Source organism: Taudactylus pleione, unplaced genomic scaffold (assembly GCF_031769625.1).
Source record: "Taudactylus pleione unplaced genomic scaffold, aTauple2 ptg000189l, whole genome shotgun sequence".
NCBI classification, from domain to species: Eukaryota; Metazoa; Chordata; class Amphibia; order Anura; family Myobatrachidae; genus Taudactylus; species Taudactylus pleione.
The window spans coordinates 5527853-5546767 of record NW_028284591.1 but is presented as its reverse complement, the minus strand read 5'-3'; the positions used below and the strand labels follow the sequence as shown (position 1 = coordinate 5546767).

At 48.4% G+C, this 18915-nt stretch overlaps 1 protein-coding gene across 1 annotated transcript in view; it reads left to right on the top strand.

The window, feature by feature from the left end:
• Positions 1–18915, top strand: part of CCBE1 (collagen and calcium binding EGF domains 1) — a 422834-nt gene that overhangs the window by 168293 nt on the left and 235626 nt on the right. The window lies entirely within an intron of this gene.

Sequence of the window (18915 nt, the reverse complement as noted above, 5' to 3'; positions counted from 1 at the left end):
TCCTGTGCTGGAGTTTGGTTCTAGACTGTAGTGGACTCAGAAGAGTAGAACTGCGAAGCTCAGCTACTGGTAAATTAAGCAGAGACCATCACGGCAAGTGGGATTGCTTGCTAGCGTAAAGAAGTGGCAGCTCCACCCACTGTCTACACCAGCAGCAGCAAATACATTAATTGGTAAAACGTGAATGTTCCTATGGGAACTCAAGTTACTGCTTGGACTGTCATTTGATTGCTCTGAGGAATGACACTAAACTGCTGGCAATACAGAATACTGTACTATTTCGCCTTCACAATTTACACCTATAATATACATTTAAAGCATTTGAAGATTAATTTATTAAGCATACGGAGCCCGAGCACATGGTCTGGTCTATGTGTCAGGAAGGTCTGGGGAAGTCCTCAGTACTCCAGTCTTTGATGCTCTCTGTTCTTCCTTTCCATTTGTCAATGTGGGTAATATATGACTAAACAATGCATCACTACACCAGCGCTGAGACGGACAGCCAGACAGACTGCAGAAGCCATCAGAGTGGCCTGGAACGTTTCTCCGTATGAGTCAGATTTACGACTTGTCCGCTACCTGCAGGATTTTCTGACCGGAGCAGATGTTGCCATTTCCGGCGTATTATAGATACGACGTACAGTAATTGTCACTTGTGTACTTTTGTTTCAGTTCTATTCATATGCCAGACAATGCAGGGCAAACCACAGTGAGGGTGTTGGCATTTATAGAATAAGCCTTAAGGAAAACAAATTAAGAGATTTACTTTGAAGCTCTGACGTGCAAATGCCAACGTACTGTGACCCCTATCGACTTCCTGTAGGAAAATGTCAGCAGAAACGCTTGACCACAAGTGGTTTCATGCTCGTCCTAACCTCACTTTTCCCACTGCCGTGTCCTCTCGGCACTTGTTGTTGGCGTAGTTTAATATGTTCTAGCTTTAAGATTTTTGATAGTTGAACGGCTGAAAGTGACCATGTTAGCAGAATGACATAAAGGTTTTTACTTACAGGGATAATAAACTTTGCAATTAATCTTCCTACCCACCCTTTACTGTGTTTTAGCATTTCTCATGTAGCTAGCAGGATTCCCTCGCATCACTGGAAGGGTCTTCTACAGTGAAGTTCTGTTGAGCAGGACTATATGTAACACTGAGCTGTAAGAGTGCCAATCTGCTCTCTTGGGTTCAGGTACCAGGAGAAGTTACCAAAGGTAGGGCGCCGAGACATAGGATGGGCCCAGGTACTGGGGTGTGTGTGGCCACTGTAAGAGGCCCCCTCCTCTCTGTCAGCGAAGTAGATTCTGGCTTCATGCCGGTATCTATCGCGCATGCGTGAGTCACCGGGAAAATGGCCGCCGCCATTTTCCTAGTGATTTTGTACTGCTCTGTGGTGCCGGTTTGGAATCTGCAGAAAGGTAAGTATAATTACCTGTGGGTGCAGGGAGTGCAGTGAGGGCCTCCCTGGACACACCTTGCTATATGTTATATGTGAAACACACACACACACATATATGTGTATATATATATATATATATATATATATATAACCGCTCAGTCTGTGTTCTACGAGCGAACGATTCCCGATCACAGTGACTGGCTCTCGCTCTGCAACCCATACGCGCATATGCGCAGAATGCAAAAATCATCCCCCTCTGTTCTCTGGGAATGTCACTGGTGAATTATTTTTTCGATATACTTCTAAATTTGCGCGTCTGTACTACACGGCGCGTATATAAAAATGCTGGAAGTGTTCATGAGCCCTATCAGTACATTGCGTAACATTGCTGACGAGGAGAATGACCGGGCTGTCAGTCTGGCTCTGTTATTTGTACAATCACATAGAAATGCCGTACCACTCTCTGGTCACAGCATGATAGATGCCATTATAATGGGCGAGCTTAGCTCACACACAGCGTGACAGGAGGCCCATACATATTGCTGCTAATGAACGGTCCTGGACGACCTCTCAATTAGGGAACTCGGCAACAAATTGGAAGAAACAGCCAGCGCTACTGAACGAAAGAGAACTTCTGATAAACTTGGATGTTTATTCTTGCTATAGAGTTGCAGGGAATGAGAACTGGCAGATATAAATGTATATATCGGTTGTGTGAATTGGACATTGTGCTTGACAGTCAGGCCCTTTATAATGGCTCCCTGGAGCACGGACAGCTGCCTTCTGTAACGTACAATTTTTTTTCTTTTAAAAACATGCCGTAAGTAAAACATAATTAGAATATCACTGATGGAAGTCGCCCTAAATAGCTTAATTTATCACCAAAATAAAAGAAGCTAGGCGGTCCAGGGGCTGTGTTATTGCAATCGGCGTGAGTGCCTTTAGCATGTGCTCAAGTTACATTAGAAGGCATATACAAAAATGAGTGCACAGTAATGCCGCGTATCCACTAGGCGATTAAACAGGCCGATTGAACGATAATGACATAGTTATCGTTCATTGCTTATTAATTGCCCGCAAAGCACATCGGGCATTTTAAAGTAAAAAACGACCAGCGATGCGCCGTTTTTGACATCTATCATCGCCCGTACATGCTGGTCAACCTGACGTTCACGTCAGGTTCAGCATGTACAGGGATGATGGATGTGCCTACAACCCTACACTGAACGACTGAACGTCCCATGTGGAGGCACATCAACAGACTGTGAAACGACAGCACGATTACAATATCGTATTCGTGCTCTTGTTTATATATCTATTAGTGGATACGCACCTTTAATCTGTTGCATTGCTCGTGGCAACCAATCAGATTCCAGCTGATATTTGTGGCATGTAAATTTGAAAAGAAAGGAAGCAGTGGATTGGTTGCTATTGGCAACAACACCACCGTGTTTCCTGTGTACATGTATCTACGTTATTTCTGCTGCTAGACGGAATTCAGCTGTGTCATCACATGCTAGTGTTTAGACAGAAACACTTTAGCTGCATAAGTTAATGATCCGTCTCATGAAAGAGAGTACTAGAAGATATTAGGATTAAAGTCTATTTGTTTCCTAAGACCTAATATGTTTAATTCCAATTGTCTGAGGGGTCAGCCAAGGACTACATTTGCTAATCCCCCATGAGTTGGGATTTTGGCATTCAGCTCTGATATACAGTATAACTGGTATTTCACACTAAGGGGCCCATTTGTTAATAAATGCATTTGCAATATGATCAGGGAACGATATTAGCGCCCATGATTGCGGGGTGCTATCATGTTTCCCGAATGTAACAAATTGCAGCCGCAGGGACAGGGGTACGGAAAAGAGCCGGTCCCTGCAATGTGCTTTGAGTGAAGTGACCGCGTCGGCGGTCTCTTTACTACTCTGCGTGGAACCTGCGTATGCGAGGCAGCTATTGCTTCGCATTCTAGTTCTTGGTAAATCTGACAGCATCGCATCCTTCATAGAAACCTTCGGGGGCTGCGGCTGATATCGGAGACGGGTTTAATACATACAGTGGTGGGTTCAGCTATATCACAGTAGCTCATACGACTCCATCCACGGGTATTTTGGCTTGTATTAGAGAATTCTTTACAATAAGCTACCTTTAGATGAAGCAAGTCAGCATCTGTGCCAGTGAATTTTTCCTTCTTCGCAGACCACACTGAAACTAAGGGTATGCGGTCGGGAAGGCGGCGGACCTAATCCCGACAGCCGACTTCCCGACTGCTTAATCCCGGCGAGGGTTAAATGACAGGTGTCTAAATCTAGACGCCTGGCATTTCACCAACGTCGGGAGACCAGCGCCCGGCATCCCGATAGAAGGGACGCCGGGTGCCGAGCGTGGATAGCCGCGGGTGGGAGGGGGGAGGGTTAGGTTTAGGGTTCCAGGAGGGGACTTAGGGTTAGGCACTCTCCTGAGAGGTTAGGGTCAGGCTAGGGGAAGGGGGGGTTAGCGTTAGGCACCTCCCCGGGGGACTTAGGTTTAGGCGGCAGGGAAGGGGGGGTTAGGTTTAGGCACTTAAGAGTGGGGATTAGGGTTAGGCACTGGGGGGAAGGTTAGGGTTAGGCACCCCTAAGGGAGGTTTAGGGTTAGGGGGTAGAATTAGGTTAGACAATACTTACCTTGGACGATCAGGATTTCCTCCTCTGCTGGGATGCCGATGTCGGGATTCCAACCGCCGGGCATGGGTCCGGCGGTAAATCATACCGATTCCAAACTAAGGGCCTGATTCAGCAAGGAACGCACGCTAACAGACGCACACAGCACCCGTCCGCTGTGAGAATATGCTAATCAATGCACACGCACGGAGACCGCAGCACAAAATGCAGACACCCAGCCCCATATAAAGCTGCCCATCTCCCTTTACTCACAGCCTGATCAGTATGCAAGATAGCGTAAACATCGGTAACATCGAGAACCATCGGACTCATACGCACAATAGTGGTTGGCCTGACCTGCCGCAGGATTTTGGCCACTTCCTGTGTACAGCTTACGGTATGGCGCGTATGCCTCCGCACTGCCTTAATTATGCACACCCCTATAACGGCGTTATAACGCTTGCGTTCGCCTGACCCTTTCCCAGTCATCACCCAGAAACGGCACTACCTGTCAATCAATATCGCAAGAATCTGCGTGCACACTGCGGGTAGGCTGCGTACCCTAACCCGATCACACTGGCCAGTTCGCGCATACGGGTACGAAACTTAACGCATCTGTAGGCAGTGCTGCGCATGCGCTGGTTTTACAGATGTAACAGCGCATGCGCAGCACTGTTTCCAGATGCGATAAGGTAGTGTAGGCAGGGAAAAGTATCTATTTCCCGAAAAGTTGTCATCGCAAAAATGACAGCTTTTCGGAATAGATACTTATGGAGAGGTGGAATGATGAATTCCACCTATAATTAGCTAGAACTCCATGAGAGTTCTAAAGCTAATTATCTCCAGAGATTTTTTACATTTAATGAATAGGCCCCAAAGTGTAATAACCTTATCACGCTGCTGATGAGGAATATGACTTAATGTACTGAAACTCCACCTGGCAGCGCTCCTTCAGCTGGTTTTCTTGGGATGGTCAAGTAAATAGCCATATAGTTGTACAATGTCTCAGGCCAACTGGCACCGTAATTCATACTTACCTACCTTTTATCGTCTCTTCCCGGGAGAAGCCCGGATAAGAGAAGCAGAAGGGGGCCGATGGGGGCGGGGCCTACTGATTCGCGTAATTAAGCTCCGCCCCTCGTGGTAAAACTGCCGCGATTGGGTAAAATTTGCATAGGGGCGGGGCCAAATGCTGTGATTCATGCAGAATCACATCTTAAGCCCCGCCCCCTTCACGGAGACCCGTGATCGCCGCGGGTATTCTCCTCATTCTGCCCACTTCACTAGGAAGTGGGCAGAAAGCGGGAGAAATGCTTACCCTTCCGGGGGTGCGGGGGGGTTACCCGAAAAATCGGGAGCCTCCCGCGAAAACCGGGAGGGTAGGCATGTATGCCGTAACTACTTGCACTTTTATTAACAACAATGAGTACAAAGGAAGTAAACCAGAGTGCCGGCAGCAATATTCTACGTAGAACCTTACATGCAATACTTATAGACAACAATTCAGTATTAATAAATGTACATGTAACCCGGTGGTATTCTATTTTACTGGAATATGAATAGTAAAGGGGCGGGGTTGGGGGAGGGGGTTGGACACAAAGCAACAAAACAAAAACCCAGCTGAGCCAGTCAGGCAGAGCTGACTGAGGACTAGGAGGAGAATGAGAAACACTGGCAATGCCACGCTGCTGCTGTGGGCACTTAAAGCAACAAAAAACTGAAGCCTAAAAACGTATTAAATATACTTATAACACAAAGAAAAGGAACCTCTTAAGGTGCGTACGCACTGGGCGATATTACTGAGCGACTGCACCATTACGACATCGTAATCGTGCAATCGCTCAGTAATCGTGCACAAAACGTGCACTTTTATGTCAGAAACGACCAGCGATGCGCACTCCCGCTGGTCGTTTCCGACATTGTCCATCGCCTGAACATGCAGCACAATCTGACGATAACGACAGATTGGCATGTTCAGGAATGATGGACAGTGCCTGCACTGAACGGCTGATCGTTCAGTGCAGACACTACAGGGGATCAGGAACGACGGTACGATTCCGATGTCGTAATCGTACTGTCTTTCCTGATCGCCTAGTTTGTACGCACTTTTAGAGCACAGGCAGAGTAATCACTCTCCATCTCTGCAGGTGTAAATGTTGTTAGTCAGGGCCAGGGTTGCACACTCGGTGGCTCTCACAGAGAGGGGTGGGGGGGGGGGCTGAGGGCCAGGTATGAGGCAGTGAGAGACAGCCTCCAACGAACCCAGCAGCATGGACCATGAAGATAATTAGGAGTCTATTTATTAAGCAGCAGGGCTACCAAGAGAAATCTTGGGTCCCGGTACAGTAACTTTCCAGGGCCCCCTCCCCCCATGGAGGGGGTGTGGTCATAAATATATATATATATATATATCAATACAGTAGGATGGCGGCACTCCAGATTAGAAATAGACTCATTGCAACATTACAAGATATGTTTCGGGTCTTTATTGTTTAGTATGTAGTATGCCCAAGATGGCTGCCTCGTCTGGTACACTCCACTGTTGTGTCGAATGAACTGATGCTGTGCAAGGATCTTGCCAAGTATTTTTATCTCCCCCATTATATGTCATCTCTTCCAGGAATTGCTTTTTTCTGTCCAGTGTAATCCTATGTAGTGAGCCCAAAATGACTACCAAACCACTAACCAGGACCCTTTGTGGGTAGGATGAATAATCTTTGGAATTGAGGACCCAAAATGGCTGCCTCACCTTTGTATTACATGAGTCCTATTGGAGAGTAATGCTATATAAATGAAATGATTATGTTTAAATCACAGTTGCTAACTTTTTTAAAACCCTCTCTGATGCTTCCTGCTGCCTCCATTCCCCTCCTCACATCATGGCACTGCCCCTGTCACATACAACCCTGTCCTTACGAACACATCATTCATCTCCTGATATACTCTGTGCTGCTGGGTACCCTGCCCCTTCCACTATCTAACTCTCAGTCTGATGTTTCCTGCTGCCTCCATTACCCTCCTCACATCATGGCACTGCCCCTGTCACATGCAGCCCTGTCCTTACTAACACATCATTCATCTCCTGATATACTCTGTGCTGCAGGGAACCCTGCTGCTCCCACTACATAACTCTCTGGACCTCATTCAGAGCCGCTCGCAAAATGCGAGCGCTCGCTCTGAATGAGGGCGGCCGCTTCTATGTTCAGAGCCGGCCTCCTGGGCGCTCGCTAGGCTGTGGGTGACCAACCACAGCTTTAGCGAGCGGCCAGGTTGGATGACCATCGCGACCATCAGGGCTTGCGACGAGACCCTTGTGGTAGGGCCTCGTCTACCGCAAGCCCCAGTGAGCTTTCGGCTCTATTAGAGTGATGTCAGTGGGGCCGCCCCCAAACGGCAGGTGTTCCATCGGGAACGCCTCCGTTTGACCAGCCACCCCCCCACCCCGCCTACAAAACGGTGTGAGCTGTTGATCACCACCAACAGCCGCCCCTTTCGTAGTGAGCCCCGGAGCGAGAGAATTTCTCTCTTGCTCCAGGGCTTGTGCACGCCCAGTGCGGCCGCTGCGCGTGCGCAGGGCCTCAACATCGACCCGCTTGCGAGCGCATAGGCGCTTTGAGCGGGTCTGAATGAGACCCTCAGTCTGTGGCTTCCTGCTGCCTCTAGTCCTCTCCTCACATCATGTCACTGCCCCTGTCACACGCATCCCTGCCCTCAATAACACATCACTCATCTCCTGATATACTCTGGGCTGCTGGGGACCCTGCTACTCCCACTATATAACTCTCAGTCTGTGGCTTCCTGCTGCCTCCATTCCCCTCCTCACATCATGTCACTGCCCCTGTCACATGCAGTCCTGTCCTCACTAACACATCACCCATCTCCTGATATACTCTGTGCTGCTGGGGACTCTGCTCCTCTCACTATATAACTCTGAGTCTGTGGCTTCCTGCTGCCTCCATTCTTCTCCTCACGTCATGGGCTCTATTTATTAACATTATTTTGACTAAAATAAAGTGAAAAAGGGTGTTTTCACACCCTTTTCACATTATTTTAGTATCACCTATAGTTATTACAGGGCAATTGGAGTAGAATTCGTAAAATTCTACTCCAACCCCTAAGTATCACTTATTTTTAGTAAGCAGATCGCATTTCCCATAATTGTAATGGGAAATGTGATCCGACCAGAGTTACTAAAAATAAAATGTGAAAAAAATACCTAGGGAGGCCCTGTGATAATAACGCCACCTGGAGGTGGCATTATCCATTGTCTCCCCCGGTTACCAGACTCCTGCTCCACTCTAACGGGGAGAGCAGAGCCCGGAGCCAGCCCCAGTAATCAGCTGTGTGGTCTAAACAGACCGCAAACTGATTACTGTAAAAAAAAGAAAAAATATTGTCAAAAACATTTTTTACTTACCTGACTCCAGGGACCGGTGATCGGGCCTCCGGTGATGTCTCCCCTCTGGTCAGCTGGTCTCCCATAGTGCACTGCGGCCCAGTTATCAGGTGATCGGGTCCCAGTGCAGTATGGGATATCACCAGGCCAGATGCATGGAGGACATCACCGGAGGCCCGGATCATGCAGGTAAGTGCTATTAAGAGAGGGGGGGTCGCGGGGGGGTCGTGATCGTTGGGAGTGGGGCTTAGCATCGGGGGCGGGGCTTAGCGCCGGGGGTAGCTGCGGCAGCCGGTCGGCGCATGCGCGGGCACTTTGTCACGGTATTTTTTGCGAAAATACTGTGACTAGTGTGCAGAGGGGATTCGCATGGACAGAGCTTTATCACAAGCTCTGTCCCTGCAAGGGATTTGTAGTAAATCCCTGTGATATTGCCTGAATTCGCAATGCGAATTCAGTCGATAATATCACACTACAATCTGCATTCAATATGCGGATTGTAGTAAATAGAGCCCCATGTCAATGACCCTGTCACATGCAGCCCAGTCCTCACTAACACATCACTCATCACCTGATATACTCTGTGCTGCTGGGGGACCCTACTTCTTCCAATATATAACTCTCAGTCTGTGGCTTCCTGCTGCCTCCATACCCCTCCTCACATCATGTCACTGCCCCTGTCACATGCAGCCCTGTCCTTGCTGATACATCACCCATCTCCTGATATACTCTGTGCTGCTGGGGGACCCTGCTCCTTCCACACTGTAACTAATTTGTAGACTGAAAGACATAACTAATACAAATGCAAGCATAAGGAATGATGTTCCAGCTCCGCTGTATGGCTGGGTCACAAGTTCATCTGAATACATGCATTTATCACCGCTGTTGGATAATTAGCAGTATCTGAAGTGCTGAATAAAAACAACAGAACCTTGGACTTGTTCTATCTGCGAGTTATCATGTTACTTTGTTATTGTTACATATGGATAAAAATATCACATTGCTGGTGAAATCCTTTGAGGCCTTTTACAAACGCAGCTAATAAAAGCTGACACTGGGAGGGAATTTTGTCACTGCGGAGACAGGACTCTATCGGTAACAGATGGCTGCGCCCTCGTACGCGTAATATCCCTAATCTCCCTTTACCAGCAACTGTGTAACTCTGACCCCCGGACCGTGCAGGAAGTTACAGCTAATTAGTATCTGTCATTTTTATAGTATACAGAAGCATTAATGTTTAGAGTCATATCTGAAGCACATGGTGCGTAGCCTTCAGGTATTTATAACTGGTCTTTGTCACTGTTAGCACGTATAGAATAGTATAGTTACATTATCTAGAAGGCCGCCTTATGCATTTATTTATATAGTGTTCCGTACACCCTCCAGGTCATTAAACCCCGTAAATAGCCAGAGTGCTGGTCTTGGGGGAGAGCTGAAAGTCTCTTTGGAAAGGATGCACTGTAGAATTGATCGTAACAGCTGTGCTTTGCAGCTGTATTAATCCCGTACGTTTAATTGTGTAGGTCAGTTGTCTGTGGTCGATTGAGCAGTGCACGGAAATCGCCGCAGGCGCCTAACTCGTACTGTGCAGACGCAGAGCTGTAGCAACTGTCAGTGATTGACAGTCTGCTGCCGTTTGGGAGCTACAACGGCCTCCGTTTCTTGAAACGGTCGCCATGGTTGGGGGGAGGGGGGGAGGAGGCCAGGATCTCCATCGGCTGACATAGATTTCCCCTGGCCTCTTTGTAGTAACTGCGGCGGCTGGCTTGCTTGACCCCATGGGTCACTTAGCCGGCCGATGATTCCGCAGATTATCTGATGCTGCGTTGTACAACGCAGCTCGGATAAGTATTGCAGCAGGAGGCGTGATGCCTCCTGCTGCATTACCGTATGTGCAAGGACGAAATTGCAATGCTGTTTGCGTGCAGCCATGCAATTCCGTTTATTACTGAATCAGCTCCTGCATCTGTAATTGTGGTCTATTTAGGAGGCAGAGAAGTCACCAATCTACTGTTGTGGGGCTGATTCAGCAGAGGACGGAATTGCAAAGCAGTACACAAGCAGCTCTGCTATTCCGTCCTTGCAAATGCAACAGGAGGTGCCTGAAACCTCAAGCTGCATTTGCAATCCTAGCCCTGCGACCAACCTTCGTAGGCTGGGATAACTATTGAAACCATTGGATGTGTCGATGGTGGATGGCGCCAACCAGCTGAGTAAGCCTTAGCTTATGCAGGCTGGCCGGCTTGCGAAGCCTGGAAACTGCGTCCATGGGCGCAGATCCTGACCTTGCCACTACCGGGAAAATGAGGGCGACAAGCCCTCTTTTCCAGGAATAGCGGCCATTCCTGCCCCCGCACTGCTCCTTAAATGCCTCTGACGGTCAATCAGGCAGAGGCATAGCAGGGGCTGCATATGATAATGTAGAACCCGTTCTGTACGCGCAGATGCCCAATAATCAAGAATCTACGTCCAGCATTGCATGAATCAGGCCCTGTGACCTGCATCATATTTGACAGCCATGAGTTCTTCCCATGTCGCTAATTCCCAACATGAATTCAGTGTTACTTGTTTAAGCAAAGCATCCCATATCAGGGCCACATCCGCTATTATCGTGTGTTGGGGCAGTGCTGCTAATAGTTTAAAAAATGCTGGGTAGGTCCACTTTAAAAAATGTGCAATATATAATGAACCCATCTCATCTGCTACAGTAGCAACTCTGGGTCTGATTCGGCAAGGAGCAAATGTGCGCACACACGCACGCACTCGGCCGATGGTTTTGCACTGTACATGTGTATGCATCGTACTGTGCGTGCGCGAACCAACCAGTGCGATCAGGAAAGGTTACGCAGAGCAGATGAAGGGTTGACACAGACATCTCTAATAGTGATTGACAAGTAGTGCCGTTTCCGGGCGGTGACGGGGGTCTGGTCGTGCGAACGCAGGCGTGCCAGTGCGTTTCAATGCCGTTACAGAGGCGTGCATAAATTTAGCCATTGCGAGACCCTACGCAGCCTGAGCTGTCACTGCGTGCGGGAGATGTAGCAAAGTCTGCGGGAGGATCAGTTCAATCACTAATTATGCGTATGGGTCCGATGGTTTGCGATGTTTCCGCCATCTTGAGGACTACTCAGGCTGTGAGTAAAGGGAGGTAGCTGGCATTATGCAGTGCTGGGTGTCTGAATCTTGTGCTGCGGTTGCCGTGTGTAGGCACAGATTAGCCTATACACGCAGCAGCCACTTGCGTGCTTGCGCGCGCACATTTGCGTTCCTTGCTGAATAAGGCCCTCAATGTATATGCAGTCGGTGCCTGGTGTTATTGCAATGGGGCCTAAGGGCCTAATTCAGACCCGCACGCGAGAGCTTAGTGCTCGCAAGCGGATCGATGTTAGCCCAGTGCGCATGCGCATGACGGAGGCTCATGCGCGAGACCCGGATAGCGACAGGCAATCCGTCGCTATGGGTCTCGCTACAAAGGGGGCGTGCTGTCGATGGTGAGTGACAGCACGCCCCCTTTGGTGGGCGTGCCGGGGGCGTTGCTGCCCAGACGGAGGCGTTCCCACCCGCCTACCGTCTGGGGCCGGCCCCACTGACATCACAAGTGATGTCAGTGGGAGTGCTTTCGGCTCTGATAGAGCCGAAAGCACTCCTGGGCTTGTGGCAACGAGACCCTACCACAAGGGTCTCGTCGCAAGCCTGATGGTCGCGATGGTCTTGACCTTCGCGACCATCATCATGGTCGTTCGGTATAGCTGTGGGTGGTCACCCACAGCTATACGAGCGGCCAGGAGGCCGCTCTACAAATGAAGAAGGACGGCCCTGATTCAGAGCGAGTGCTCTGTCAGAGCGTCCGGCTCTGAATCAGGGCCTAAATTCCCAGATATGGAGAAGCTTGAGGTCATCAGCATGTTTCCTATGTGTACACTATTATAAATATTCCAGTCAGTATTTCTGTCCTCCTAACCCCCTTACTGTGAATACATTGGAACTCCCACAAATAACTTACTATGATCTTCAATTTACCTGACTGGGGCTAGAAGGGGCCCACCTAATAACATAGGGGTATGGACAAAGCGAATGCCACCATTTACATTACTAATTTTATTTACAATGTGATATGTAAGGAATCAGTATGCAATGCCGGCTGTCGGGATGCCTACTGTCAATATACTGACAGCGGCTTCCAGGGCCATCTCTTTCATTGGGATTGTTGGGCGGTTCTAGGGGGCCGCCAACCCGCCCCCCTGCAGCCGCGGCCAGTTGGTAAATTAGTGATATTTTTAAAAGCTGGCCGCCGGTGCAGTGTGGAGCTCATTCAGACCTGGACGCTAAGCTGCGCTCTCACGCAGCTAAATGGGGCCAGGTATGCAAATGCCGTGATTGCACTGTGTGGTCTAAGGACGCCCTCTATGTCTTAGAGAGCGACGGCAGAGCGAACGCACGCCGCAGTATAAAGACGCCCACCTTTCATTCTCAGCACACGTCATCTCCAGGAAGTGTATGATTAATCAGAACCATCGAGAGCCGTCAGAGCTGCACGCAGCGCTTGAGGTAGACCCTTCCCCACCGCAAGCACTGCGATCACTGCAGGCTGAAATACAACCAAGTGACGTGTACAATGACGCCTCCATGCTAATTATACACACCCATAAAACTCAGTTTTGATGGCCAGACACTCCTGCGTTAGCAGCACCACTCCCCCGTTCACAAGCACCTTCCCCTGTTACCACCCACAAACGGCGCTGTCACTCAAAGTAGCGTCCAGTCTGTGTCCTACGAGTGCTCAATTCCTGACCACAATGAGTGACTCCCGCTTGCGCATATTGATAATCGCACATAGAGTGCGTATGCAGCTTAGCGAACGGGTCTGAATCGGGCCCTGTATTCCTCTCCTTCTCTCCCCCTTGGGTGACGAGTACTCACCTCTGTCCTCACGGTGTGTCAGTTCCACTTCCTCCGCCGTCTACAGACCAGTCAGACATAGGGCCTCATGCAGAGGCTGTCGCAAGTGGCCGCTCGGTCGTACGCATCCGATGTTTCCAAACCACGCATGCGCACGGTTAGTTGGGCGCATGTGCGTACGAGGCTTTGCGATCCAAAATGCTGTAGATCGTACGGGTTACAAGCAGGAAGTGGCTTCCGAGAGTTGATTGACATGAAAGGCCGTTTCAGGGCGTTTTAGGGGCATACATAAATTACCTGCTACTACCGACATAGAAGCCCGGAAGTAGTAAAACGTCACTCTGCAAGCAGGTTAGAGGCCTGGCTGATTGTACAGCTTGAGGTTGGGTACGTGCTCTCTCAAGCCACAGAGTACAATCGATACTATCGAGTGTGACTGATGTTAGGAGTGATGTTTCTATTTTGAGCCACACAATGCAAGCAGCTAATAATCGATTGATGAAGCTAATAACACTGCTAATTGGCTTGTAATTGATTCAGCTGTGTTTGCATTAGCGATAAATATATTATAAGAATAAATATATTTCATGGGGATGGCTTATTCTATGCGTTTTTTTGTTAATTTTTGGTGTAATTTCCACACAACACAAGCGGCCGCAACCATCAGAAGAAAATTAACATACAGCAACTGACAATGACTGACAATGATTGACTCGATCGCTAACTGCTATCACTCGTTATCTAGTGGAGGTGTATTGTTCATGTATGGGCGTCACTTTGGTTGCGACCGACCGGCTGCGCGATTGCTTCCTTTTTCAGTTTCTCGGTCGTTAGGCGTATGACCGAGCGGCCTCTTACGACCGACTCTGAATGAGGTCCAGAGTCTCTCTGAGTGTGAGAAACGACTGCCTACTGGTTGATGGAAGATAACTGCGCACGAGCAGCAGCTCCGTCCAGACCAGGCAGTTTGGGCAATGCCTTGCCTTGAGAGCTGCTGCTGCCGCCGTGTGTGCCGCTGCCGAGTAGACTCCCGGACCCGGAGGACCCGTCCGTCCTGGTCTCAGCCTCCTCAGAGGAGACTCTTCTGCCTCTGTCCCGACTCTCGACCCACCCACAGGCGCACCTGTACCGCAAAGGTAAGGGCCGCGCTGCGCAGCATGAAACAAATGACTCACTGACATATGCCTCACTCTGAGTCACTGCCCCCTCTGCCGCTGGTCAGACAATCAGACATCATTTCCGATTATCTGACAAGTAGCAGTGACTCTGACTGGAGCGGGACGGGGAAGAAGAGCCTGGGCAGCCAGCCATACTTATGGGGTCCCCATAATGGGGTGGGGTGCAATCAAACCCACTCTACTATTCAAAAATTGTTTAACTCCTTCAGTGATAAATGAGAATGCCTCAGTGATTAATGAGAATGCCTCCACCATCTGAATCTGTGTGAGAGCTAATGAACATGCTTATACATTGTCATAGAGGTGGTACACCCAGACTCATGGGACAGATACTGCCAGCATCATATATATATTTAATATATATACACAAGTAACAGCGGCACTCACAGGACTGTTGTAAAGATGACTCACGACTCAGATAGGTCAAAGTTCAACGTTTCAGTCTGGCGACTCCTATCATGGTTCTTGATAAGTCGCCAGACTGAAACGTTGAACTTTGACCTATCTGAGTCGTGAGTCTTCTTTACTGTTACTTGTGTATATTTTTGGCTATTTTAACCATTGGATGGCACCCGGGCATGTATTTCAATATTGTGGAGTGCCGGCTTTTCTTGTATTATATATATATATATATATATAAATATAGGGGGGAGATGTATTAACGGCGACATTGCCGTTGCGGTACATCCCCCCCGACTTCGCGTACATACCGCGGTTCATTACCGCGGTATGTACCAAGGATTTCGCAAAGGACAGCTCTCTCGATGAGAGCTGTCCTTTGCGATGCTGCCGGGCAGAGGGACTTCCGGGTAGAACACTCAGAAGTCCTTCTGCGCATGCGCAGAAGGACGCGGGCCGCGGGGGCTCATGGGAGGGATCCGATTGGATCCCTCCCAGCCCCGAGCGTCGCACTAAGAAGCCCATAGGCTTCTATTGGGTAACGCCCCCTGAAGGTGGCGTTACCTAGCGACGCGAAGCAGCAGAATGCAGCGCATTCTGCTGCTTAATACATACGGGGAATGCGGTAAAACCCCCGAAAACTGCATTTTTGGGGGTTTTACCGCATTTTGCCGTTAATACATCTCCCCCCATGTATGGTGAGAGGCGGCACTCACAGGACTTGTTTAATGCGGTGGGTGATGGAAACACCTACTGGACACACATCATGCAGTCATCAACGTTTCAGTTTAATAAATTTCGCCAGGATACCTGTTATCCAGTTATTAAACTGAAACGTAGATGGCTGCATAATGTGCGTCCAGTAGGTGTTTCCATCACCCATGACATGAAACAAGTCCTGTGAGTGCCGTCTTTCACCATACCTGTATCATTTTTTGGATGGCACCCAGGCAGGCTGTCTTTTGATGGGACTGAGTGCCGGCACTTTGCAATTTTTATACCTGTATACATATAGATAGGGGCCCCAGTGCATTGCTTTGTCCAGGCCCCACATTGCTGTTAAGACAGCCCTGGCAGCATCTCCCCCCTTCGTGCCTAAAACTAACCCTCCCCTCTTAGTGCCTAACCCTAAACCTCCCCCCCAAACCTGACTGTAACCCCACTATGCTGACTACATCTAACCTCCCCCCCCCCCCCCCCCCCAGCGGCTAACACTAAGGGCGCCCCGGAACTTACCTCGTTCGGGCTGGCGTCCTTCTGGATTCCGGCATCGGGATTAAGATAGGCGTCTGTATTTCGATGCCTATCTTAAATCCTGTATTGGGCTTCCCCTGTCGGGATACAGACCGGCGATATGCTGTCCGCCGGTCTGATAACTGCATCCCATATGTAATTAGGTGTAAAGTCATGAGGAAGTACATTACCAATCCTACATGTGAAAGATGCATCTCCATACTTAAGGCCAAATGTAATAGGGGAGAGTTTAGAAAATGTGAGAGTTTAACAGTAAGCTCTTCGGGGTAAAATTGCTAAGATGGGAGTTCTATTTAAGAAGTGATGTTGCCCGTAGCAACCAATCAGATTCCAGGTATTATCTTCTAGAAGGTGCTAGATAAATGAGAAGTAGAATCTGATTGGTTGCTATGGGCAACATCACTTCTTAAATAGAACTCCCGTCTTAGTAAATTTACCCCTTACATTGGTCGAATTTTGTCTTCAAAATTGGGAAAACATCTGGATGAGAGTTTTAATCGTGAGTTTCTCGATTCTAAAAACCTGCGTTTCCATGTTCTCAGACTCTATTACATTGAGCAAGTTTAAAAAGTGTGAGACTTTACTTCTAAACTCTCCCTGATCGTCAAGGAGACTCCCTGAAATAGTACTGATTATACCATTTCCCCATTATATATGGTAGCTATTATATACTTGGGGGAAAAAAAAATCAGAGATATATAGACAATCAAATGGTATAGGGCCTGATTAATTACGGATCACAACTGCGAATGCAATAGCGATTACGCACGCAGTTCAACTGCGATAGTATACTAATCCATTGCCATATCTATGCCGTCGCAGACGACATAAGGACGCCCACTTTACCTTACACACATTCATAATCCTTAGCAAGACTGCGAAACCATCGGTACTATCAAGTACCATCGCAGCCTCACGCACACTTGCACAAGCTCTAACCTTACTCAGGAATTGCTAACCTCATCGCACGCTATGAGTACTCAGGCTGCGTATGGCATCGCAGTGGTTAATTTATGCACGCCCATGCAACTGCGTTAAAAGACCCTGGCACACCCGCGTCTCGCTGATCACCCCCCGTCACCTCCCACAAACGGCACTTCCTGTCAATCACTCTGCGATGGGTCTGCACGGTCACTGCGATCGCACTCCAAATCGCAGTGGCCGGTTCGCACACGCGCACTGTGATGCATGCGCAGTACGCAAAAATCGGCCGATTGCGTGCATAATCGCAGTTGCAATCGGTAATGAATCAGGCCCATAATCAGTGCCATTTCCCTGCATTGGTTATAAGGCACAATGATCCCTATGGCTGGATGCATTATCATATAAGGTTTCTCTTGGACACTTAGGCCCGTATTCAATTCGTTTTGCGTACGCGATAAAGTTTCGCCTGCAGGAGTTTTTGCCTACATCGCGTATTTTAGCCTCGGAAACTTATCGTGCGCGTACCCGCGATTCACCATAATCAATTCCAAAAGACGCGAAAATGGAGACGTGCGAAGTCTAAACAGGCCAAAAGAGGAGTCTGAATTGGGAAAATCAGTATGAACCCCCAAAAAGATGCGGAAGCATTGGGGATCAATGTAGTAGTTCCCGATTAGCCCTAATGAAACAGTTTGGGGTACTTAAGTTCGCACAATTGCCACTACTTAGCGCCTAAAGTGAAGTTATAAGAAACGTAAAAAACGCACCTGAAGCAAACACCTGCAATCCAAAAAACACCTCACCCATACTCGCAGAACCACAAAAGTCTATTTCGCTACTTTTTATGTTTGTGTTTGTACCCCCACTTTGCACTTTTTCGTCCCCATTTTCAAAATGCTTTTTTGGGGTGTTCCTCAGTTTTGTTTTTTTAGGATTTTTTTATGCAGTTATCCTTTGGGGGCCTGTCCCAAGGGTGCTGAGTGTTTTCCCCACCTTTGCACCTCAAATTGGCGATTTTGCACTTTTTTTCTCCACCTATTCAGAGGCGAATTTTTTTCACCTATTACATTGCATTGCGTTTTCACGTACTTGAAAAGAGTTTGCAATCGGCGATACTTTTTCGCGGATTCCAACTTTTCGCTAGTTGAATACGGGCCTTATGCGGAACCAATTGTAAAACACAGTAGATGAGTAAGCCCTGAAAAGTATCAGTGTGTTTTCATTAACATATAAGATCTTACTAACTGCTTTGGGGCTCATTTACATTTGGATGTAGGTCACAATTATGACACGCCTCTCAGATGTGGCAGGACACGCCCATCACATGTATGACACGCCCCTCAGATGTAGCAGTACACGCCCATCACATGTATGACACGCCTCTCAGATGTAGCAATACACGCCCACTTTACCGCATGCTCATAGGTGTTGTTTTCACTATCTCCCTGAAGATAAACGAAATGACTGTATAGGAGTGGAGAGGGTTAAACTTCCTAGGCTGGGGGCAGACCAGTGTGAGGAATCATGTGATAATTAGGGCCAATGGGTTTTTAGGGTTGTAGGTTATAGCAGGGATATTAGAGATTGTTGGAGGCGGAGTCAGCCTCTTTTGTTCCTGTCTTCCCACCCTCCCTCCCTAAAGTTTATTTTTATGGGCTCTTTTTGATTTGGGTTTGGTGATTGTTTCGTTGGCTATTTTAGGCGGGAAAGAACGGCAGGTTACCTATTAGCACTGTGAATATTTGTTTACTCATTGTTTTGCTCACCTTCGTTGACTCATAAAGTCTGCTGGACCACCCTGCCGGGGGCAGCATCATCACCTT